Here is a 26,444-nt window from a genome sequence, read left to right on the forward strand (position 1 = left end):
CCAGCACAGACACTGGGCTGCCCTCCTGCTGCTGACGGAAACTCGCAGTGGAGGAGGCCCAACAATAGGCATCCTGTTACAGGGAGGTGTATCCACCTTCCAGACAGGATTTAGTGTACTGGGGCTGGGTGGGTGCACTCCTAGAGTGCTTTGAAGTCCTGCACTGGGGGAGCAGTAGGCTCCTCTGTGCATATGCCAGCTCAAACCGGTTCAGGGGCTACCCACTCCCGTGACCCTCCCATAGGTGGGGTCATAGAGCTAGTCCCTCCCTTCCTTCTAGTATAAGTTAGGGAACCCTTGCCGTTGTAAACTAGATATTCCTGGATGACGCTCAGATGAGGAATCCTGGACTTTCGACGTTCCACTACCTCTGGAAGACTGAAGAATCTCCCTTGGAGTCAAGGAGTGACTCCCCTGCTTGGCAGGCACCAAAACTTTAAATCAACGGTAGCAAACTTTCCTGCTCCCGCCAGAGTCCGAAGTTCCTGCAGCCCCAAAAGTGGATTTCCTGACTTCTCTACGGCCATCATGAGTCCCCAGCGACGCTGAGGCAAGTGGACCCCACGAGTGACGAGGAACAGCAATACCCGGGTACCGTGCACTGTTGTTGAGTGCAATCCCTTCACGACATTCTACAAACTTGTGCATTGGACCACGTGTGGTACAAGCCTCCAGCAGGATTCCCACCGAAGATCAGAGGCCTACCTCGTCCCGAGTGACCGTGGGCTCCTGTGAAGTGAATCCTCCCGAGGCGTCTTCACGATCCCTTGCCAGCTGGCTGGTGGGTCCCCTGAAGACTTTTCTACAGAACCAAAGGGCTCCCCTGGTTGCTCCAGGCCTGCCTTGACTTACCCTCGCTGGGTGAGTCCCTCAGACCTTGCTGGTCTGCACCGCTGACTTTTTACACTTTCCACAAGACTTGCTGTTACCAAGGCTTGTTGGCTCCAATCTGAGTGCCGACACCGCAGTAAGCTGCAGACTTTGTGGGACACGCCGAATCCAGCTACTGGTTGTAGTTGACACCTCCTGCACCTCGTGGCTGAAGAGTCAAGGCACTTGTGATCACCTGAAATCATACGGCGACTGTGGGCATCCATCTTCCTGGGCCCGGGTCACTGGCAAGTGACTTTGAACACTGTCTCCTCTGCTTTCAGGTCTTCCTTCTTCTGAATCCAGCCTTGGATTCCACCAGACACTTCTCCTGTCTTCACAAGCAGCAAGTCTTTGGCTTCTATTGAAAACGATGCCGTGACCCGACACCAAAAGACACCTATGCACCCGGCTTCCCTGGGTGAGGTAACTCCTGCACTACAGTGCTCCTGTGTGTGTTGGCTCTAGAACTACTTACCCTGTAAGTGACTTGCTTGTAGACTCTCCCGAAGTGTCCTAAAACTTTAAAATTCCAACCGCGACTTGCTCCATTGAAGTCTATTGGGATCCGCGGCTGTGTTCTCACACTGCATGCGTCTCCTGTGGGTCCATTACTTACCTGCCTTGGGTGGATTAGTGAGGTCCCAGCGCTTCTGAAGGCCCAAGGCCTTTTCCCTTCTCAAGCCGTTCTTCTTATACCTCTTTTTTAGTATATGGTCTGGTACGCCCCTAGAGCCCCAGCCATATAAGTGCCTAATTTGTCGTGAAACGTTGATTTGTGCATATAGTCCTGACTTCTAATCTCATAAAGAGATTAGTAGAGTGTGTCTAGTAATACATACATATATATTTGATATATATACCTGTATGGTGTCCTTTCATTTAGTAATTCAAGACATTATATGGCGTAAAACAAGCTGCTTTACATTCCTCTAAAGACTTAGCCTGAAGGCTGATCTCCACAGTTACCACTAGGACAGCTTTCTTAAAAAGATTGTCTTAAACCTATCTACCATAAGAGTCGAATTGTACTGGTGCAAGGTGGCCACTTTAACTAGTGACTAGCATATACCAGGCCAACTTCTCACACTGACGAAAATAAGAGGGGCATCGTGTTACAATACGTTAGCGCAACGAGCTTGACCTGGTGTTATTACAGGAGACGCACCTGATAGGGAACTCCTGGGGCGCTCTGAACAGGAATGGGTACAAAATGGTGGTCCACTCCAGCTTCACCTCGGGCTCCAGGGAGGGTGGGGGTTTTGCTTCGGAGGGGTTGTCCCTACACCATCCATAACTCCTGGACTGACCCCCAGGGCAGATACGCTGCGGTTTCGGGCACCTGGGAAGGGCGTGTTGTTAACGTCGTCTCTGTTTATGCCCCCCCGGGGTGCAGCGCCCGACACTACGTGACATAAGGACCCTACTACTGGACCTTCCACTCGGGGTGCTGGTGTTGGGAGGGGATTTCAATCTCGCAATGGATGGGTCTCTGAACCACCTTCCTCCCCGTGGGGATTCATCGAGAGGATTATAATTGTCCGAGTTCGCGAATGCTCTGGGGGTGGTGGATGTCTGGCGGTGGTTCAACCCGTCGTACACCCGTTTTACGTTCCAATCCGGGGTGCAGGGTAGTCGGTCGAGGATAGACTATCTATTTACTCATACCCAAGATGTTCAGCGTTTCACGAGGTCCGGTTGCCTGGCCCGTGGGATCTCTGACCACTCCCCCGTCCTGGCGACTCTGGGCTCTCGCAGTGGGGGACGCCCCTGCTCCATTTCCGTACACCCGTGGGCATTAAAAATCCCACACATCAGGGACGCTCTACGCAGGGACACTGAATATTACTTTGCAGAAAATGTTGGCTCAGTCGACTCTGCAGTGACGCTGTGGGGGACCTTCGGGGCAGTCATTAAGGGCAGTGCTTTATCACTCATGGTGGGACACAGGGCTGAGCGTACCAAGAGAGTATTGGAATTGGAGGCTGAGGTCTCGAGTTGGTCGTCCGGGATCCTGACCTCGCTACACGTCACAGTTTTGCACTCAAAAGACAGGACTATCGACAGCTTCTCTTTGAAGATGGGGTGGCACATTCGCTAGCCTCCCAGCACAGGATTTATGAACAGGGGAACAGATAGGTAAGCTCTTGGCGTGGCTTGAACGACGGGAACAGGCTGCTAGATGGGTCCGCGCGATAGGGAACTCGGAGGGTTCCCTTACTACTGACCCTCAACATATAGCTGACATATTTGCTAGTTATTACCAGGAGGTATACACTAGCTCTCCCACCTCTCAGGCCCCTTGACTGCTGACCTCTTGGTTACGCTCGATATTCCTACTATTTCGCCACAAGATAGAGAGACCTTGGAGGCCGACATCACAGTGACGGAGGTTCAAAAGGCCATACAAGATGTCCGTTCCGGGAAGGCTATGGGCCCTAACAGGCTTCCCATTGAGCTATTCAAGCCTATGTCAACATTATTGGCTCATCAACGTTAATTCCCGAAGGGAAAAGGGTCTGAGGGAAAAGTTTAATGACCAAAACAACAGTTCAAATCCCCAATCCTTACATATGAAAAACAATCGTGAACTGGTGGTCGTGCACAATGAGGAACTGAATATGAAGAACAGATAAGATATAGAGAGTTACTATAATCAACAAGTCTGAGTGTGGTTGATAGAGATAGAACATTGAACTCTAGATGCGGATTCCCATCAACTGCCAAGGGAGGCCAGTGTCATCACTTGGTAATCCTTCCTTCTTGTCACTACTCCTCCAAGCCAAGAGGCAGATGTAGTAGCCAAGATCAGAGCAGAGTACAAGTTCAAGAGAGAAATCGACCAAGAGTGGCCATATGTATTTCTGTTGAAGGGTACTATGTGTAAATGTGCAGTGCAAGTGAAAATATTAAAAAGGGAGTTGGACAGAGAAAACTATGTTTATTAAACATCTCTGTTCCAATCCTATTAAAAAGGCGTGTAGCGGCAACTTTTAGCAAATAGGTTGCCTCGGTCCTTCCTGTGTTTGTGGGAGGTCCCACAAACACAGGAAGGACCGAGGCACCGACGGAGAGGGCGGGGTCTCAATTACCTGAGTTGTAACCGGGTGAGGTGAGGTCTGACGCTCACACAAGTAAGGAGTGAAATACACCCTACTTGCCGTGAGGTCGATAGGTACCAGGTTGTATTGTTGGACAACTTGTCACTTTTTCTTTTTTCTTAATCACTTGCAGTAGCAATTATGTATTGGTCCTGAAGAAAGCCGGGAACACTTTCCCTTCTGGCTGAAACTAGTCGACCCCTATATGACGCAACCTATTTGCTAAAAGTTGCCGCTACACGCCTTTTTAATAGGATTGGAACAGAGATGTTTAATAAACATAGTTTTCTCTGTCCAACTCCCTTTTTAATATTTTCACTTGCACTGCACATTTACACATAGTACCCTTCAACAGAAATACATATGGCCACTCTTGGTCGATTTCTCTCTTGAACTTGTACTCTGCTCTGATCTTGGCTACTACATCTGCCTCTTGGCTTGGAGGAGTAGTGACAAGAAGGAAGGATTACCAAGTGATGACACTGGCCTCCCTTGGCAGTTGATGGGAATCCGCATCTAGAGTTCAATGTTCTATCTCTATCAACCACACTCAGACTTGTTGATTATAGTAACTCTCTATATCTTATCTGTTCTTCATATTCAGTTCCTCATTGTGCACGACCACCAGTTCACGATTGTTTTTCAACATTATTGGCTCCCCATTTGCTCAATCTATATACTGAATGTTTTGAATCGGGTGTTCTACCCACAGAGATCCGCACTGCCGCTATTGTGGTCATCCACAAGCCAAACAAGCCTGTTGAGGAGTGCAAATCGTATCGCCCTATATCCCTTCTGACGGTTGAGGCTAAGATCCTGGCCAAACTCCGCGCGAATCGCCTCCTCCACTATATCGCTGATCTGGTCCATCCGGATTAATCCGGGTTTATGCCGGGGACGAATACGGCCCGAAACTTACGTCGGGTACATGGGGTCCTCAGCAGACTGCACACCATATAGAAAGACGCGATTCTCTTGTCGTTGGACGCCTCAAAGGCTTTCAACACCATCGAGTGGGACTTTCTTTTCACTTTTTTGGCCCATCTGGGGTTCGGCCCCAAACTCATTAGTTGGATTCGGCTACTGTATACTCACCCTACGGCGTATGTCGTTGTTAATAATCATCGCTCCTCCACTTTTTCGCTTCATCGGGGCACGCGGCAAGGCTGCCCCTTGTCACCGCTACTTTTCGCCCTTGTCTTGGAACCACTTGCGGTAGGGGTCCGGTGTAATCCTGAGATTCGGGGGCTCAAGTGGACGGGGTATAATGAGGACCGTATCTCGCTATATGCCGACGATATCCTCTTATACTTGGTCTCCCCTGCGCTGTCGCTGCGATGGATGCTCCACATTTTTCAAATTTTCGGCGCCCACTCCGGATATCAGATAAACTGGTCTAAGTCCCAGATGTATGCGCTGTGGGGTTCCCCCCCCTGGCGAGTCCTCGGGGCTTTACTATCCCAGTGGCCACCCCGGGGGTTTCGATGCTTAGGCATTTTCGTCACTCCTGACCCCGGTCTCTTTTTTGAACACAACTTACTCAGACCTCTCCGGCGTTTTAAATCTTACGTTGTGCATTGGTGCTCTCTCCCCCTCACTTTTCTTGGACGTGCGTCCCTGCTCAAAATGTTAGCGCTCCCACGCTTTCTCTATGCCCTACAGAATACCCCTATCCCGATCCCAGATTCATATTTTTCCCAAATTGACGGTGTATTGCAGGGACTGCTATGGAAGGGCCATACGCCACGCATCGCAATGAACAAGCTCACCATGGGTTGGTATGACGGGGGCATTGGTTACCGGATCTCAGACTATATTACCAGACGTCCCAGCTGATTGTAGTCAACTGCTGGGTGTTTCAACCTCACAATGAACCTAATTTCCGTACGGATCATTGGCTCCTGGTACGGGGTGGTTACAACAGAGCACTCTACACCAACCCCCGTAAGCTTAACTTAACAGGTCCCACGGCGCGCACGGTCGAGATCTGGCATTAAGTTACAGGAAAATTAGGATGGCGCGACGCCTGACAAAGGCGACCCCCCCTGCGGGAGCCCGATATCTTAGGCCATCTCGGCGCTTGTCCAGGGTTTGACAAGTAGGATTTAATCGGAATCTCCATGGTCAGAGACATCTGGGTCAAGGGGAGGCTAGCATCGTTTCCGGAGCTCCAAGCTAAATATTAGCTGGCTCCATCAGAGACGTTCAGGTACTTGTAAATCCATCATGCGGTGTCCTCTGCCCTGTCGAGGGATAGTCCTCTCCCCAACTCGTCCCACCTGGAGGACCGCTTGTTGTTGGATCCCATGGACCGTAAGGCCATCTCGCTCACCTACAAGAAGCTGGTCAACAACTTCCCGACCCGATGTTGAAACTGAGAGAGGGGTGGGAGAGAGATTTGGGAGGGGTGGAGGATGACATGTGGCGGGACGTTCTAGCTTCACCCCGAGAAATAGCCATTCACATGCGCATGCAACTTCTCCAACTCAAGATCCTCCACCGAGCATATTTTGATGCCAAACTCCTGTTCAGGCTAGGCAGGCGCCCGATCCACTCTGTCTTTGGCATTGCAATCAGGAGGGTACTTTTCTTCACATCCTATGGGACTGCCCACATATTCAGAACTACTGGGTGACAATCGCTCGTCAACTTGAGAGGGCGGGAGGCAAACCCCTGGAGTTATCTCCCCAACTATGCTTACTCAATATTTGGGGGGCGTCCAATCACACACATGCTGAACAGACATGGGCCTCAATGGGCTTCATTATAGCGAAGCGGAATATTGCACGACACTGGGGGGTGGCGACGGTCCCACACCTGGTTGACTGGGCGAAGGACATGGATACCGTCATGGTGGCTGAAAAGTCAGTATTCAAATGACGAGGTTGCCCCAAGAAATGGGACTGGAAGTGGGGGAAATGGAATAGGTACAGAGGAGACATCTGCATCTCCCCGACGGTGGAGCTCCAGAGAGAAAGGCGAACGCTGATGGCCCAGTTGACGGCGGAGGTGCTGGCTTCTCCCCGTTAGGGGTGTGCGCTCTTGATCTCTCCATCCCCCGCTTTCTGTTGTGATCTGTTTGTATTTTATGTATACTTTAGTCTCCTATTACTGCCTGGTGAAAAGTACAATGAGTATTGCTGTGCGTGGACCCCCACTCCACCAAGGGGTTAACGACGCTATGATACTGCATGTGTGTACTGGAAGGGATACTTCTTACAGTGATTTATTTTGTATGTACCGGTCTTTGGTTTGTGTTAAAATGCAATAAAAAGAATTATAAAAAAAAATGTACTCTATTTTTTGGGGAACAAATTGTGTTATCTTTTCACTTTATTGCTCAGCATAAATGATATACACATTGCATCTAAGTTAAACCTGAATGCTTTTGTGCCAAGCTACCAGAGAGTTAAGCACAGGTTAATGTATTGACTTTTGTGGTTCACCCTGACTCGGATTGTGGTTGTTGCTTGAGAAGTGTCTTCACCCATCTCAATCAAAAACCCAAATTACTACAAGGAGTAAGTAGGGTAGGAAGAAAAGTGGTGCCGTGAGTGCCAGGTGTGTGTGGTTGCGAGTGTGAGCAGAGTGGAGGGCTGACGGTGCAGTTCTGGTGAGGGAAGGATGTAAGTGAATTGCAAGTAGTGCAGGACAATGCCCTTTTAGTGTTGTGAGGTGCAGCACAGCAGCAACACTGAGAGCAGTGTCTGGGATTTAGCGCGTGGAGGATAGTGGCAGGGCTAGGATGGCAAAGGATGTGGGGCCCTGGCAGTGGCCATGACTGTGGCGTGGATGGGTACAGACAGGCTTGCCTTTGGGGTGCTGCGGCCACCATTATGTAGGTCCGAAAGCGGAGCGGTGAGGTGGGAGAGGAGAGGCGGGTCATTAGGTGGGTCAGAGTGGCAGTGCAGGAGTTGTGATAGCAGGAGAGTTGGAGAGCATGACAAAGACAAGAAGAGATAAGGAGCGAGGGGGGAGGCAAACAAAAAGTGGGAAAAGAGTTAAATGAGCACAGAAAAGAGCAAATCAAAAGAGTAGAAAAAGGGCAAACTGAGTTAAGCAAAAGAGTGGAAAAAGAGCGATTGTAGCACAGAAAAGAAGAAAATGAAATGTAAAATGAGGACAGAAAAGATTGGAAAAAGGGGGAAATGAGCACAGTAAAACATTGGAAAAACAGTGAAAAGAACACAGAAAAACAGTGGAAAAAGAGCAATAATGGGATAAAAGAGACAAGAAAACTAATGAGTCAGCACAAGCTAACAGTCAGAACAAGAGGCAGATCAGCAAAACAAAAGCAAGAAAACAGACAACCAGATTTGAGAGAGAGTGGAGCAAGAAGGAGAGGGTGAGAGAGAGAGAGAATTATGGCACAGAGATATGTATTTTCTCAGTTTTCGGTGATCGCCATTGTGTCAGCTCAAATGAGGTGTCAGCTGGCTGAATTAATTCTGGTGACTCCGAATTGGGGATTGCAAGCGTCGTTTCCAACATTGTTGGAGTTGTGAGAGTCCCCTGTGACTTTCTTCAGGTTTGAATCAGTCTTGGTGGACTATCAGGGGACACTTGTCTTCTAGTGCAGGAAGGTACTCTCAAACAGATGGCATGGAGGATTACAGGGTATGTTGGGTGATCTATGGCCTTTCAGAAATTGCTTGCAACCTCATTCATAGAAAGTGGGTGAATGGGACCATTAAGCCATACCAATCTGCATGTAAGCAGAAAGAGCTGGATCCAGCTTGGACAGGAATTGTGCGCACATCAGTGCTTAATTTGAGCCAGTGGTTTCTGGTGCTCGGCACCAGCACTTAATTAGTTTCCGGTGCACGACACTGGCACTTAGTTGTCATCACCACACCTATGACACTCTGTACATGGTCGTGCTGCTCATCTAATTTAGAGATGAGCAAAACAATAGTTGTGTAGGAATACAATATACATTAAAAAATACTACTATCTGCTTTCCCATTCCATTCCTTTAGCTTTGGGGACCTATAATATTCGGAACTGTTGCACTTACAAGCAAGAGAGCTGGTTAGTAATTGTTTTGGTACCATCATTTGCAGCAATGACGGGGCAATGGGTGGTGCAATCTGCAGTGGCCCTTCTGGTCAGGGCCCTGGCACTTATTATTTCACAAATTAATCACTGGTGCACAGTACATTTTCTGAATTGGTTGAGTCGGGTATGGCCTACAGATTAGTCGACACATTTAGGTATGCAATTTCCATAGTTCATTTCTAAAGGCTTAAGTGATGGAAGACCTGTGGGTATGCAACCTGATGATGAGAGTGAGGCCGGTGAGTCTGTCAGAGCCCAGGTACTCATGTTTATGGGACATCAACATGGTCTTAGATGTTTTATTATCATGGCAGGACAATGAGTCTTGGTCCAGAAAAGATTTATCAGCAAAACTAGTGTTCTTTCTGTTTCTGATTTTGTGTCTTGGACATCACAGGCCGGATCTTTAGCCCCACCTGAAGGTGTGTGTGGTTAGATGCATTACGGCCATTGAAGAGAATGTGGTCAACTGTTAATTGCCCTAAATACAACCTTAAAGTGGTGTTCTCATCTTCCATTGTGAGATGGGTAAGATGGCTGATGCAGGAGGTAGGAAATAAATAATGTATGTTCTTTCGTAGGGGAGCAGATTAGAGGACATCATGAACGCTGCAAACTGGTCATCCAAATCGGCCTTTAAGAAATTATATTGTAAATCAATTTTAGGTGTGGCTTCCCTCGAGTGGAGCATGCTTTAAATATCCATAATCATCTCCTCTATTCATGATATAGAATATAAAATGTCCTGGCTATTTAGAAGAAAAATTTCAATTCTATGAAGGAAAGTTTTCATTATATTAAGGACACAGCTCCAAGGATTAACCCATCCTGGTATCATAATATTTATATTGATTTTTTCTCACCCATGAAGAAGTAGTTTTTGAAGTAATTAACTGTTAGACCTGTCATCCTTGGTGTGGTCTTCTCCCAAACGTTTTGCCTTCCCTGTCCATTTTTCTGAATTTTGTTTTCGTTGGCATTAGGGCTCTATGCACTTTACTACTCCTAACGGCAGCGTCCTCCCCAGACCGGTAGCATACAAATGACCACGGTACACACCGAGCTCTGTAGTTTGTCTTTATTCTTCGGACTGCCACCATTACCTAACTGTACACATTGTGTCATGAACTTTATGAGCCACACCCAGACACACCCAATCGATTACATCATTCTCCTCCAGAGCCCAACATGGACCAGAAGGGTCCAGGTATATATATTTATAAGACATTACATCTCCCCCTCTGTTAAATAAAACTTACAAATATTTTACACATATACATTATAACTCCTCAATGAGTCATGAAGGTGCATGGCCCAGCCATTCAGACCTTGTTGTGTGATGTTTGATGAAGCAGAGTAGCAGGGCCTGCCGCAGGCACCAGTGATACAGAGGTAGGCATAGGAGGTGGGCTTTCCGGACTTTCAGGTGGGCAGGTCGCACTTCTGGAGCCAATGAACTTCCAGGTAGGTGCTTGAAGTGTGGCGAATCTCTTGTGATGGACTTTACGGGACTTTGAGCGCTGACCACGTCCTTTTCTCGTCACAACAACCCGCAGGGATTCATCATCAAACGGAGCATCAGACTTGCGTTTCCTCTTTTTCAGGATCAGAACCTGGTCTCCTTCCTTGATAATCATGTCTCAAGCACCTTGGCGTTTATCAGCATATGTTTCATTCTGGACTTGTGCAAGGAATCTGTCGTACGGATCTCGTTCCGCATCAGTTGACTTATAAGTGGTCCATTGCTGCAAGGTGGTTCCCATGGCTGTCACGAACATCAAGGTGGCAGGGCTTTCTTCTGTAGTATAATGGGAGTTGAACTGTAGGCATTAAGGGCTGAACATAGAGCTGATTTATGATCACTTCCTTTTAGCGCAGCGCACTGAACTACTTGCTTTAGGGTTCCCATGAAGCGTTCTACAACGCAGTTGGCCTGTGTACTTTTTTGATGTTTGACATTCATGTTAGTGAGAGACGCTTTAAACTGTTGGCTGTTGAACAGTAGGCCATAGTTGGACTTAATAATGGAGGGGACACCCCATGCTGCAAAAATGTCATTTAATGTCCCAATGACGGTGTCATGTGTGGTTGACAACAGGTCTTCCACAAAGGGAAATCGTGAGTACTGATCACCAACTAACAATAGATAATGTCCGTTGTGATGGGGTTGAAAAAAATCAACTGCAATTCTCTCCCACACCTGCTTCAGGATTCAGACATAAGTAATGGACTTTGCGTTGTTTTGAGAGACAAGCAGTTGCACAAATGACAGGTTTTTAATTCTCTTTCAAATCTTTCGTCAAGGCGGGGAACCACCCTCGGTCTTGAACAGCTCTCTTGGTGGCGACAATGCCACGATGACCTTCATGTGCTGGTTCAATAACCTGTTCTCGCAAAACTCTCTGGAATGACAATTCTAGAACCTCGTAAAATAATGTCTTCTTGAGTGACAGAGAGTTCCTAGCTCACATTTTTGAGCTTTTTGTATTCAAAGTCATCCGTAAGAGATTGAGTGTGTATCTTCGACGATTGCTGGGCAATATTGTCTTTGAGAACACACAGATCTTGATCTGTTTTTGTAGCAACATGGATTTGCCCTACTGAAAGAGTTGCAGGTATGTTTGACGTGACAATAATGCAAGGGGACCATGGCTAACACAAATAACGGGAAAGAGCGGGCATCCCTGTCTTGTACCTCTATATATTGGTATGGGGTCTGTGAGCGTGCCGTTGGTCAAGATGCGGGCCACTGGGTCTACATAGAAATGTTTGATGAGTGCAATGAAGTTTGGGGAAAAGCCCACATTAGCTAATATTTGAAAAAGAAACGGCCATTCTAAAGAGTCAAAGGCCTTCCCCGCACTGAGACGGACCACAGCAGCTGGCACATGTGGGATTATCTGATTAAGCACCGCAAGTATGGTGCAAAGGTTAATAGATGTGGACCTGCGGGGCACGCAGCCAGATTGAGCGGAGGCAATAAGGTGTTCCATTAAGTCTGGTGGCAAGCACCTTCGCCAGTATAATATTTTTGTTGGCAACATCTTTAGGACTCGCTCTCAAGGTACGGTGAGGGTGTAGGGTTGGCAGAGTGTAGTTCTGTGGTAAAGAATGTTGTCCACGATGCTGTGTGAAAAGAGGACGCACCAGCAAAGACGTGTGGAGCGTTGGTGTGCACATATCCCTCATGGGAATAGCTGCCATGTTTTCAGGTTGCTTTTGTGTAACATTTTAGAGCCTTATGTGACACTGTGTGTAACAACTTGGTGAGGGTCATAACATCATAGGAATTGGGTACATTTCAGACATTACTGTAGCAAGTGCGATGTTATGGTCTAGAAGTTACTGTTTGCACTCATTAACCTACATCCATTTTCTAACATGATCTGCCCTCTTACTTTCTGGCGCTCTTCAGCCCATTCTTCATTGTATAATGGGAAAGCTCAAAGGTGCACCTGTTTACTACAAGCAACTTTACAAGTGAGTGACTGTGAGCGGACACACTCAAATAATGACAGACGCGCCCGCACCATATCCAGCGCCCGCAGCCCACTGAAATGCTGCTCATCCACATTGACTGCCACTCACCTGACAACTGATTTGGCAGCACAGAATGGGGTCTTGACTGCAAGTTGGTGTACTCACTCTGTGGCTGCAGTCGGGGCTGTGCAGACTTCCACAGGCCTCCGTCACTCGATTGGGAACCGGCAACAGAGACTCATCTTTGAGACTCGATGTTGCGATCGCAGCTCCTATCGGCCGGCAGAAGCTGACGCATACTTACAGATGCCAGCGTCTAATTCACCCCTGGTAGGCGCTTATTGCTTATCTACAGCCCATATCATCCATATAGCCTAGGGTGGCCACAGACGTGATGGCGCCGGTGCGGGGGCCCGAGGCACTGAAGCTGCTGCAAGACTCAGGAGTGGCTGTACATTACCCCCAATCTCCCTAAATAATGTCGCCTGGCCTCCACATCTTAAGGACTTCCCCCCTGGGGCCCATTTCAAACAATTTCAGACAAGAATCGTAATGAGGGCCCAATAGATAGTGGGGCAGCAGACCTAGCAACTCTGGCCGATGCCCGGTGGAGCTACCTAGGTAGCTATAGAGGAGATGGGCTGTGGATCACCCCCTCGGCTGTCACCTACCCAGCCGGACATTGGACATTGGACAGACATTCCTTCTTCTCTCCGCCGTGTCTCCGTCCTCACCCGCCTTCCGATGAATCAGCCGGCTTGTATGACTTTCACTTTGTCTTTTTGGTTCTCCTGAATTACTTTCCCCCTTGCCGGTCTTTCCTGACCTGATCTTCATTCCAACCCCATTTTACTCTTCACCTATATCCCATAGGATGTGTGTATATGTTAAGCTATGCTCTAGTAACTCATGTTACTGTGTAACACTGTTGTTCTCTCTATATTCTACTAGGCTCCTGTAACTGACGTAACTTTGTAACTCGCTAATCCTCATGTGAAGCGCTCTGATACCTCCGGGTCTAGACAGCGCTCAATAAAACTCTGCAAATAAACAAATACATAAATAAACACTGTTCTTAACATTGGAAACTGCCAATAAAGGCCTCTACTGCAAAGCTGTAGTAAATGTGCAACTTTTGGAAACAGCTTTATGTTTAGTGATGCCTTTAAGGCAGCCAGCTGTAGTTTAATGGCTAGTCCATTCTTCGGAAATTGTGCAACTATTAAGTAACCCTGGGCGTAGTTCGCGAAGTAGCACTTCGCGAAGCTGTGCAAAGTGCATTTCACACTACGCGAGCTACGCGTAGCACTTCGTGAACTGCGTAGTACCTTGTTCGCACTGTGTCAGATGTCGTTTTCAATGATTGCAAAGTGCGGACAAGCAACCGGCACTGTGCAATCATTGAAAATGGCATCTTGCACAGTGCGAGCTGTAGTTTTCTGCTGCTCGAGTAGATTTTTACTCGAGCGGCAGCTTTCTCAACGCGAACTGGTAGTTCTCGCAATGAGAAACCTGACCTCCTCGCGTTGGGAATCTCGCCAGGAGGTTTATTTTCCATGCTCGCGATCGCCAACTTGATGTTGCTGATCGCGAACAAGGAAAAAGTCTCGTCGGGATGTCATTTTGCTTGCTCGCGGTCGCCAACTTGACGTTGAGAACCGCGAGCAAGCAAACAATGACCGCAGCACTACGAAACACTACGCTACGCGTGTTCGCACTGTGCTACGTGCAATTCGCGTAGTGCGAAGTAGCGCAAACTTCGCAAACTACGCGAGCGTAGCGTAGTGCTTTGCCCAGGCTTACTATTAAGTCTCAAAGTGCAAACTGCATTTTGAAGCAACCATTAAAGGGAAAATGTCTCCGGCTTATAAGACACAGCAAGCTGCCAGCTGTTGCTTGGGCTTATGCCACACCCTCACATACAATAATGCATCCTAAACAAGGATATTCACAATGAATGATGGTTACTGCCCAAAGGAATTTCAAATATGCAACTCTTTGTATTCAATTAAACTTCCTAACAAACTGTTGGACTGCAAACAACAGTGCATCATATTCCTGTCAAATACGTTTTCTATTTTAGCCTTCGAGCCTGCTGTAGCGGACACCCATTTAAGACCCTATCTTTTAAAACGGGAGTGGAGATTTAACAGCCTCTACAGCCCGCTACGGAGGGCTCTAAGGCATTAGAACAGGCCCTAGAGGGCAGAATGTTTTAATTTGTAAAACAAAAGCCTCACGGTGTCCGAGGTGGTTGAAATCCCCTCGGGCTCTGTGAGGCCTTTGTTAAACATTGGAATGTTGATGCTCCCGGCTTCTGACGGCCATTAGAAACCCGGAGCACTCCAATGTTTTCAACGGAGCTCTCAACATTCCAATGTTCTAATTTTAGTGGGGTCCTACCACAACTCATGACATGTAAGGCTCACATTTATGGCAAGGAGTTGAACTCTGGCTAGTAGCTGTCCAGAAGCATTAATACACGACAAGGCAGTGCCAAAAGAAGTCTTTTTAGTTCAATAAATGTTATTGGTTTTTATTATGAAAGCAATACAGGGAGAATGAGGAGGGAGAAGAAAAGATCCATCCTCCGACATCTGACGGTTGTATGAGGTATACAAAAATGTGGCCCACACAGATACAAATAATAAAGGCATGAATTAACAATATACCTGGATCCAGTGCATATAAAGCATTAGAAGCAGTTGGTACCTGGTTATGTGGCTCAAATAGAACTGGGTGAAGTGAACCAGGTGAGACTGGCAGGTGTATACCTTCCGCAAATGTATCAAGGAGGCAATAAAGGAAAAAGAGAGAAAGCAGGAAAGAGAGAGGAGTGGGCATAGTAGTAGATTAGGAAAGAGAGGTGGGAGTGATGTGATACTATGTGCATGGAGGCTCAGAGAGTCAGAAATGATATGAGGAGTAAGAGATAGTGGTCAGTAGGTTATTTTGAGATTTCCCTTACAGCAGAGGAGTCACAAATAAAAAGGCCAAGTTTATTCCAAATACCCTGAGAGGGTGCTGGGCAACCTTTTGTATGAGATTGGTTGAAATGTGTACTGCGTAGATAGGTTACCCAGGTCCATCAAGTGTAATAGGTTACATTATTGGAGGATTCCCAGTCAAGTAGTATAACTTTAATAGCAATAGTGAGGAGAAGATCAAGAAGTGATAGGTCTATGTCAGAAAGATCAATTGGAGGGTCTGCCATCTGGGGTCCTAGGAGGATGACTGGAAGAGATAGTGGGATAGGTATTCTAAAAAATTCCTGAAGCTGTGAGGACACCTCCCTGCAAGTAGAGTTGCAGATGAGTGCAGGAGAAGAACATGTGTTCCTCGCCGCCTTCAACTTTAACCAGAACAGTTTTGCCTGTGTCCAATACATGCGGTGCGCTGCAAAACGTCTGTCTTGGGTGCCAAAAGAAGTCTTATCGTCTGTGACATGGTCTTCCAGTCAAAAGTTTTCTTAGCCAATATCTTCGCCAGGCTTTAGTCTCAATTTTGCAGTTTCACTTTTTCTGTGCCCTAATGACTAAAAAGGCAGAACTTGTTAAAGATGTGACATATGACCGCTAAATAAATTATCTCTTTCTTTAGTTTAAGGGAAGCTAGCAGGTGCACTTGAGAAGGGACTTGGGGTGTACTATGTACTTTTCATGTTAACATGGTAATACTCTTGAAGATCAGTAGCATAAACGACTAATGGAAGCAGGTTTTCTGACCAAAATAGCAAGTAGCCATGAAAAGTGTTCGATATTAAATTGTATTCGTTGGCCTGTATGCTGTTGAACCTATTTGCGCTTGTCAGGGACACAATCTCCTGCAAGGCTGTCATGCAGTTTCTTGAATTGCGCACTAACTGATCTGCGCTGCACACAGGGCTGGAGTACCTCTACATGCTAACACTCAGAAAGCATCCCCATATGTATTTGCACATTTAAGGTCTCTGCAAGCATCTTCCGTGTCGGCAGGCGAAGGAGAGGCCACATTCGCGAAGCATTTTAAAGTCATATTAATCAGACAAAAACAAATATGTGAACTGTGTGGTTCTCATGGGGGTGAGTACTGGTGGGAAACAGGGTAATAAACTATTAAGCATCAGTTTAAGTAACAATAATAATTACGCTATGCAGGAGTTTAGATAGCAGTTTAGTGAGCCTCCAGTTCACAGCACCAGGTAGACCCTCAGTCTGCGGCTTACCGCATCAGCCCGCTGCGGCGCCATGTGTGGCACCAGCACTGTTGGCCAGGACTTGACCGAACTCATTGTCTCGGGATGGCAGTAGAGCACATGCACAGGTGGAAACCTTCCCTCCCGCAAAGGAAATAACCACCCAGCCGCCTCTCTTTCATCTTGCTCTCTCAGTTTTGAAAGATTCTGTTGCTCTTTGATCGGAGTTCGAGGCAGAGCCCCTGGGCATAGCCATGGCAACCACCTCTTCTCAACCCATGGATAGCAGCTTAATACTAACTGCTAAATACTAACGGAGAATCTTTATGACAATAAATGTAACCGATGAATGGTTTGCAGTAGGATGTGAACTCTTAAAATGTGTTGAAGGATAAGATAAAGCTTGGAATGAGCAGTGTACTTAGCATGGCAATGTGATTAAGTGCTGGAATATTACTAATTTGGAGTTAGTTTAACCCTTGCGAAGTGACACTTGGCAGGGCAGCTTGGGTGGCTGCTGTAAAGAGGGGATGATAGAATGAATGTCTGTTTCTTCTCATGGGCAGGGCTATGCACATGCACCTGCTCAGCTCCAGAATACCCTCGCAGGTGATAGTGCGCTTTACAAATACACATAACATATCTGTATTCTGCTCATTTTCAAGCAACTATACTTGTAATCTGATTGTTTGCCAGCTGTCCAGTACGGCAAAGGGTCCCATATGTGCAAATGGAGAATTTTATACATTTCTCACTGAATTTTGCAAATCTAAATGCAGAGAAGGAACTCATCCCATTACTTAATAATTTACTGTCAAACTGGCAAATGATTACACAACCAAAGTATACACTTGGACTCCTATTTAAAACAATAGAAAACCACAAGCACCAAGCCATTCCCCAAGATCACCTCCACCTAGCCTCTGCATTCTTTTAAACTAATATCACAAATTGAATTTATGGATCTGGTCAAAGTAAGTATGTCAGCCAGCTACCCTTCTGATTCTTTTCCACCACAAATCTTCAAGAACATTATTTTATCTACCTCTTCTGCCACACCAGTAAAAGGAATCATCAGTAATTCTTTAACTACAGGAATCTTTCCAGAAGACCTAAAACAAGGCATACATACGCCATTATTACACGCCATTATTAAAAAAAACCTAACCTGGATTTACATGACCCCAACAACTACAGACCAATTATAAATGGACCTTTCCTGGGAAAACTGATACAAAGAGCAGCATTCGCCCAGATCTCACAATATAGCGAAGATATCTCCATACTTTCAGACTATCAAAATAATTCTGCCCAGGAAGAGGCACAGAATCTGTTCTCATCGCCATCTGGGAAACACAGTAAACCGGAACGGGGTTGCTGCACTACATCTCTTGGACCTCTCAGTTGCCTTCAACACTCTAATACAAAGACTCTACAAAGCCTGAATAGAGGGGGCTGCTCTCAACTGGATCACATCCTACCTTCAAAACAGAACAAATATCATTCATAGTCTCCCTTTCTCATCCAAACTGAACTTCACAAAAGCAAGGGTCCCTCGAGGTTCTATCATCTCACCCATGCTTTTCAACATCAACATGACGTCATTACTTGCAATGATGAATGAATTTCACCTCACATGCTATAACTATGCAGACGACACATAAATACTCTTTAAACTGAATAGCCTCAAAGACATTGGAAACTCAAAATTATTCAGTCACCTCAGAGCCGTTGATCAGTGGATGACAGGGAGCCATCTCAAAATGAATGCTTCCAAAACTGAAATACTTACATGTGGTGACTGGAAAAACTATGACCCACTCTGCACCTGGCCTGACGATCTGGGACCACCTCCTGAAGTATTTAAGAAAGTAAGAAACCTTGAAGTTACTATGGACTCAAGTTACCAATGAATGCCCAAGTGGACAAATTAGAAAGATCAAACTTTATTACTATGAAAACTCTTTGGCGCATCTTTCCCCGCCTGTGACTTCCACACCATGTCCAGGCAACTATCAATCTTGTACTGTCTAAAATTGATTACGCCACTGGCATCTGCCACAGATCATCTTTATCAACTATGAAAAGACTACAGCTGATCCAGAACTCTGCTGCTAGACTACTCCTACATGTAAAGCTACAAGCCCACATCTCCCCTGCCTTGAGGGCCCTACATTGGTTACCAGTTGCCAGAATGAATGAATGATTGAAAAGGCATTTGTATAGTGCGAATACTCCAAGGAGTGTCTCAACGCTGACCGTGTAAAGGAAGCCTGCCCTCTGCGAAAAGTTATTGTATTATTCATTTTGAGAAACAGCCATGTTTTAATTTTTTTCCTAAAGATAAGGAGCTCTGGGCAGTTTATTTCAGGTCTTTAGGCCAAGAAAGGAAAACAATCTTTTGCCTGTTCTTACCCTGCAGATTTTTGGAATCCTGGCTAGACCGCGGTAGGAAAGCAGGATCTGCTTTCATGGTCACCCCCACTTTTTGCTGGTGTCATTATGTTTTTCTGACTAGTCTGACTGGGATCCTGCTAGTCAGGACCCCAGTCGCTGTGCTTCTTCCCGATATTGGACATGGTGAGTACTTAGGTACACTCCAGATCGGCTATGGTTGTATCCTTGTAAGTACCAAATATATGGTCCTAAACTATACCCAGAGCATAGGTACACCATGGGCTGAAGCATGTATTATGCCACCCATGGGAGACCACTCAAATTGATATAAGTTTCCTTATATCTGAGGTCACTGCACTTAAACCTATAAGTCACCCCTAAGGCATGCCTTTCAATCATAAAGGCAGGGTACTCGGTTATAAGTGTGAGGGTGCCCCTGCATGAGCAGAACACTCCCACAACCTTCTAGGTCCATTCTCCTGAGTTGTAAGTGCATCAGCCATTATGATACATGGAGTGGCCATGCGTCATTACGCGATGGCTAACTCTAAACTGGCTGTAAAGAACCCTGCTGTGTCTGGTATCAAGCATGTTGGAATCATACCCCGACACCGTATATGGTGATAGAGGTATGATTCCATGCAGTGTAAAGCTCCTCCGGGATGCCCTCAGTGCTCCCGGTACCAGTCTTCTAGACCCGGAGAGCAAACTATGGCTGCTGCTGACCAGAGACACAATTCTGCCCTCCTGCTGCCGAGCCAAGCTCAAGCAGGGGAAGGCAGAACAATAGGTTTCCTGTAAAAGGGAGGTGTGACCACCTCCCAGACAGAACTTAGTGTATTGGGACAGGTTGTGGGCGCTTGCCAGTGCCACTAGACTGCTTTGAAGGGCACACTTGGTGCCCTCCTTGCATACTCCAGTTGGAACCAGTTCAGGGAGCAGTTGGCTCCCGCTCTGGCACAAAACTGAAAAAAGGGCATGGGTGTATCCTCCCCACTGTGAAGCCCCTCCTGTGGGAGGGACCCCTGAATCGTCCCAACCCTTTCCTTAGGGTACTTAAGGGCTTACCCGTGGGTAGTTCCTTAGATTTGTCGTGGGATAAGATTCAGATCCGAAACCACTTCATCTTCAACCGTCTGGTTACTTTAGAGTTCGTTGGACTTTGCTTTGGTAACCAATACCGTAATTGGGAAGACTCCTGCTGCCCCTGGTCTTGTCGTCCTGCCAGTCTTCTGCTTCGTCAGTGCCTGTGCTCCATACTGGTTCTTTTACAGGCCTGTGGACATCCAAGACACCCGTAGGAATCTCCCTTGAAGTGAAGGAGTCACTTCCCTGCATCTGCAGTCACTGTAACAAAGCTGACCGGTCTGCTATTCCTGAGCTCCTATGGATTCCAAAAGGTTCAACAACACAGGTGGTGATTTTGTAACTCCCTCGAGGCCTGCACTGTCTTCATAGCAAGTTTGAAGCCAGTATCCCTTGTCGGAACCGCTGGAGCAGTACCCCTGTGCACTGCGCTGACTTGCTGTTGCCAAGGCTTGTTGACTTTCTTCACCAGAGATCTCCGGGCTCCAAGAAGCTCCAGCCTCATGCATATCCTGCAAACAGAGTCTTCTTCTGCACGCATCCTCTGCACCCTGGGCCTTCATCCTTTGGTGGGCTGTTCGCGGTCCTCTTGCGACTCCTGTGTCTTCAGCCTGTGGGTCCTCTTGAGGGTCTTCTTTGGCTCTTGTGGGCTCTCTTGCTTCTTCAGGCCCTGCTCTGACTTAACTGCTCGTGGTGAGTCACTTGGACCCTGCTGGTCCCAACACTGCACCTTGTTTGTTGCTGTTGCCAAGGCTTGTTGGTGCTCCAGAGTGACACTGACCCCCTGGCTCTTGACATCTGACGTGGGACAGCTCGTGAATGGCTCTTTGTCTTCCATAGCATCACCTGGTTCACGCAGCTGCAACTTCAAGGGCACCGTCAACTCTCCTGCATCTCTGACATTGGTGGACATTCGTCTTCAGTGCCTCCTGGTCACTCCTGAGTGGCATAGACTCTGTCCCCTCTGCTTGCAGGTACTTCTCTTCTTGAATCCACCTTTGGGTTCCACCGGACTCTTTTGCCTTCTTCGCTTGCGGCATCTTTACTGAAGTCGCCCATTGTGGTCTACAGCGGTTTCCGACGTCACTTTCCACCTAGGTATCCTGGTCCCTGGGGTATCCAAGGGTGGGGTGACTCAGGAAACAGCGTTTACAACGCTGCCATTACATCGGGGTGCTTTTACATGCGGCCGTTACAATGACTGCTTTATTAGTATGTGATACCTTTACATAGCAAGTCATTAGATGAACTTTCTGTAGGTTGCGCTCTAAAGGAAGGAATAGTATAATTTACTATTCCAACACCTTCCCTACTGTTGCACACGCTGGAGTTGGAACAGTAAATTATACTATTCCTAAGTCCAGCGTGCCCCCAACAGCAAATCGATCAAATGACTTGTGATGTAAAGGTATCGCGTTCTAACAACGCTGTCGTTGGAACGACCACGTTGTAATGGAACGCGATGTAGTAACATGCTACATTCAGTGACTCTCCAACCTTCCATCTTCACGGGGTTTCTTCAGGGTCCTCTGGGAAGTGTCCTTCTTCTTAAAAACTGCAACCCAACTTACCCATTGACTTTTATTGAGCAGGCGGCCGTGTTCCCACTTCATATGGCCTCCGTGAGGGTTCCAGAGTACTTATCTTGTTGTGGTTCCTTGGGCCCCCAGCTCTTCTACGTCTTCTGGGTCCAGTCTTGACTTAGGTCATGGATCGCATTTCACTATTTTAGTATACGGTTTGGTCTCCCTCTGGAGACCACTGTGTATTTGTGCTACTTGTGTTCTATTATAAAAGTATTGTGGGTATTGTTGTTATATCTCCGGGTAGGAGATATTGCAATGTGTTAGTGAGTGTTTATAATAAATATATATTTTTATAACTACACTGTGTGGTTCTTTTTCACTTAACCTACACCATAAGATTAGGTACTGGTAAAACAAGCTGCTTTACACTCCTTCTGGACTAAGCCTGAAGGGTGCTTTCCACAGCTACCACTCAGAGAGCTTTCTAAGGTTGCCTAAGACCACTTAAATCACCTTAAGGGTTGTCTGGATTAGTGCTACACTTACATAAGTGCAAAAACAACAATTGATGGACAGAATGCAGAACGATGTCATATAGTCACCCCATTACAGAGATCTGTGCCTTCATCATCGTTTTTTTGCTCACCATGCCTTTCCAGTTTGGACCCAGCCATATGCAAATCAGTCCAACCCGAACTGCCAGGCCAGGTCCTCCCTGGACTGGAAATAAGCATCCTAGGACCGGTTTCGGGCTTTCAGCCCTCATCAGCCAGGATAGCTTGACTCCAGTGGCATGGAGAGCACGAGACCCACGTCTGGGCAAACCCAACCCACTCGGGGTGACAGATACAAAAACAACAATTGATGGACAGAATGCAGAACAATGTCGTACATTTACCCCAGTACAGAGATCTGGGCCTTAATCCATTGTTTTTTAGCTCACCATGCCATTCCAGTTTGTACCCACCCATATGCAAATCAGTCTTGACCCTGTGCCCAATGGGAACAGTCCAGCCCGAACTGCCAGGCCAGGTCCTCCCTGGACTGGAAACAAGCATCCTAGGACCGGATTCAGGCTTTCAGCCCTCATCAGCCAGGATAGCTGGACTCCAGTGGCATGGAGAGCACGGGACCCACGTCTGGGCATACGCGTCCCACTCGGGGTGACAAATGAAAAAACAACAATTGATAGACAGAATGCAGAACAATGTCGTACATTCAGCCCAGTACAGGGATCTGGGCCTTAATCCATGGTTTTTTTGCTCACCAAGCCATTCCAGTTTGGACCCAGCCATATGCAAATCAGTCTTGACCCTGTGCCCAATGGGAACAGTCCAGCCCAAACTACCAACAGAATTGTGTGTCTTTTGCTTTCTCGCTCTAATTGTGCCAGCTATGCCCAGGCATGGGTTCTGGACTCACTGTGCCACTGGAATCAAGCTATCCTGGCTGAAGAGGGGTGAAACTCCGAAACCAGTCCTAGGATGCTTGTTTGCGGTCCAGGGAGGACCTGGCTTGGAAGTTCGGGTGGACTGTTCCCATGAGGCACAGGGTCAAAACTGATTTCCTTATGGCCAGGTCTAAACTGGGGTGGCATGGTGAGCAAAAGAATGATGGATTTAACCCAGATCTCTTGACTGGGGTGAATGTTTTGATTTGTTCTGCATTCTGTCCATCAATTGTGTGTCTTTTACACTTACATAAGTGAGCACCATATACTAAGCCAGCCTCCTACAACCGCTGTGTGAGGAGCGCAGTTCTCTGAGAGGAGCATAGCACATATCCTCCCCCTCAGATAAACCGCCCCTTTTCCCATTGAGAGCTTTTTGTACCAGGACAAAAGTCCTGAAAAGAATCCTCATTTTGACAGGCAGCCAGTGTAGTGCCTTTAACTGAGGGTTCATGCGTGTTCTAGGAGCCTGATTGATAATTAATCTGGCTGCAGTATTTTATACCACTTGGAAACGACTGAGCAAATAGTCTGGAAGACCCAAGTAAAGAGCATTTCCATCAAGCCTCAAGGTGATCAGAGCTTGAACCATTGTTTTCCTCGACTCTAAAGCCAAAAAAAGGGAATCATTTCTTTAAGGAGTGCAGGATCCCGAAACAAGAGCCCACCAAAGACTGGATGTGCGGTTTAAAACAAAGGGCGCTTTCCATTTTCATTTCTACATTTTTTACCACCTTTTGTTATGCTCCCCGGGGCGGAGTATCATGTGGCCACCACGTTCTCCATGTTTCGGGGGAGAAGTTTCAGAAGAACAGGATCTCAGTTTTATCAGGGTTACATTTAAGTGTCTGGACTGATAACCAATAGAACACATTGGAAAGACAGTATTTAATGGTCTTTCCATCAAATTTGTTTCTCTTTTGACAGGTAAAAAGCAACTGAGTGTCATCCACGTTTGATATTACTTTCACCGCCAGAGCTTCTGGTAGACCAGTTAGGGGAGTTATGTATGCATTGCTTAATTTAGGACTCAGTGCCGATCCCTGAGGAACTCCTACAGATAGTTCTCGAATAGAGGCAGCAAATGGAGGATTCCATACTTCTTGACTCCTGTTGTTTAGGAATGAGGTAAGCCACTTCAAGACTAGGCCATCAATTCCTATATCATGAAGGCGGGCCAGTAGTCTTCCATGAAGTACGGTATTGAAGGACATCGATAAATCCAGCAGTATCAGGGCGGCCTTTCCCCTCTTGTCTAGCATGTCTTTAATGTGTTCAGTTACTTGTAGTAAGGCTGTTTCTGTGGTACAGCTTGCTCTAAAGCCTGACTGACTCGTGTACAGGAGATCATGATTTTCCAGGTAACTCAAAATATTTGAGTTAACATGCTTCTCTAAGATTTGAGAGAATGCTGGAAGAATTGGGATTGGCCTATAATTGGTTTGAACTTTAGTGTCAGCCATGAGTTTTTTTAGTAAGTGAAGAATTTTTGCATGTTTCCATCTTGCGGGCATTGTGCCAGTCACCAATGATTCTTTTAAAACTTTTTTAATTACCGGGTTAACCGTCAGAGCTACTTCGTCCAGAAAGGTGGGAGGGCACGGATCCACAGGAGACCCTGACTTGAGTTGCTTAATGGCTCTCAAAGATTCCTCTATCAAAATGAATGGGAGAGTGGCTAGCGAGGGAGTACACTGGGTTTTCCTGACTTTGTGTGAATCTGCCACTACGATGCTGCTAGCTGATTGGTGTTTAGCAAATCAGCTTGGATTGTTGTTATTTTCTCATAGAAATACTCTGCCAGCTGGTTGCACCATTCGCCTGAAGCTTGTAGGTGATTGGCTTTAGCCTCTGGTTTAAGAAATGATTTTACGATTTTGAAACTTTCTTTGGATTTATTTCTTGATTGAATCATTTTCCTTTAAAAGAATATTTTTTTATCCATTTGTTCCTGGTGATAGTAATCCTTTAATGCTTGTCTGTAGGTGTCCTTATCTGACACCTATATTTTTTTCGACACTTTCTTTCGAGGCATTTACAGTTTTTTTTGCAGGACCTCAGGTTCTCATTGAACCAGGGGGGCGATTGTTTGGCTTGAGAGGATCACTTGGTGATGATGGGTGCTAAGTCATTAATATTGTTGCGTATCCAGTCCTCATTGCGCTTTACATCAGATTCAGGATCTCCAGACGAAGCTAGGGGGCTCGCTTCTAGAGTGCTGCGTTGAACTACCAGTGAAATTTTTTGAAAGGCTCTAGTTGTAGTTTTGGTTACTAATGGACGAGACTGGTTATTCCTGAGTTTCTGCCAACTGAACTTGATCAAGTAGTGATCCATTCAGGCCATTGGAAGTGGGTCATACATTACCGTTATCATATTAGAGAAAATTTGATCTAGCATCTGGCCAGCCAGATGTGTGGGTTTAAACACTTGTGCATGCACCCTAGCGAGGACAACATATCTGTAATGGAAGATGTCTCGGGTTCTGCCGGTTTATCCATATGAATATTAAAATCTTCTATTACCATATAGTGAGCATATTTCAGGGACCACAAGGCTAATGCCTTATTCAAGAATCTCAGAAACTGACTGGTTTGTCTTGGGAGCCAGTAAATAAGGGCCCCTGCCACTGTTTACTGTGGAGCTAGCACACAGCAGAAGCCTAGACTTGACGCCCCCTCAACTTCATCTGTCGGGATTGATGTGCACTCATAGTTACTCTTATAAATAATGGCTACCCCACCCCCTTTCCCCTTATCACGATCTTTCCTGAGAATTGTATAGCCCCTAGGGATGGCACTTGCTATTTTTGGGTTCAAGAACTCACTGAGCCATGTTTCTGTAAGATGCATAGTCTGGATTTCCATCCTCAAGAAGCTCAGCAACGTGCAATTAGTGTTTCTGCAGATCCACCTTCAAGCTGCTTTGTATCACCCACAAAGCAATATATGGAACAGGACTGATTTTCATCAGGAATTAAATCACCAAATACATTCTGCAAAGGAACCTCCCCTCAAGATTGGCACCTTGCCTCAAAATCCCACCATACAAGAAAAAAACGATAGGTGGTACATATTTCTCTATTCAAGCAGCAAAACTATGCAATTCATTACCCCAAACATAAGATCCACAGATAACTAGCTTATCTTAAGAAGCCTGCTCAGGAGTTGGCTCTTTCCTACATAACCTCTTTACTCAAACACTAATGTATAGCATATCCCTGTGTTTGTAAACATTTATAATTTGATTATATATATGTATCTAGATATGTGTATTTCTTTGTACAAATATGTATAATAATA

This window comes from Triturus cristatus, chromosome 3_2 (assembly GCF_964204655.1).
Source record: "Triturus cristatus chromosome 3_2, aTriCri1.1, whole genome shotgun sequence".
In the NCBI taxonomy this organism is placed as follows: Eukaryota; Metazoa; Chordata; class Amphibia; order Caudata; family Salamandridae; genus Triturus; species Triturus cristatus.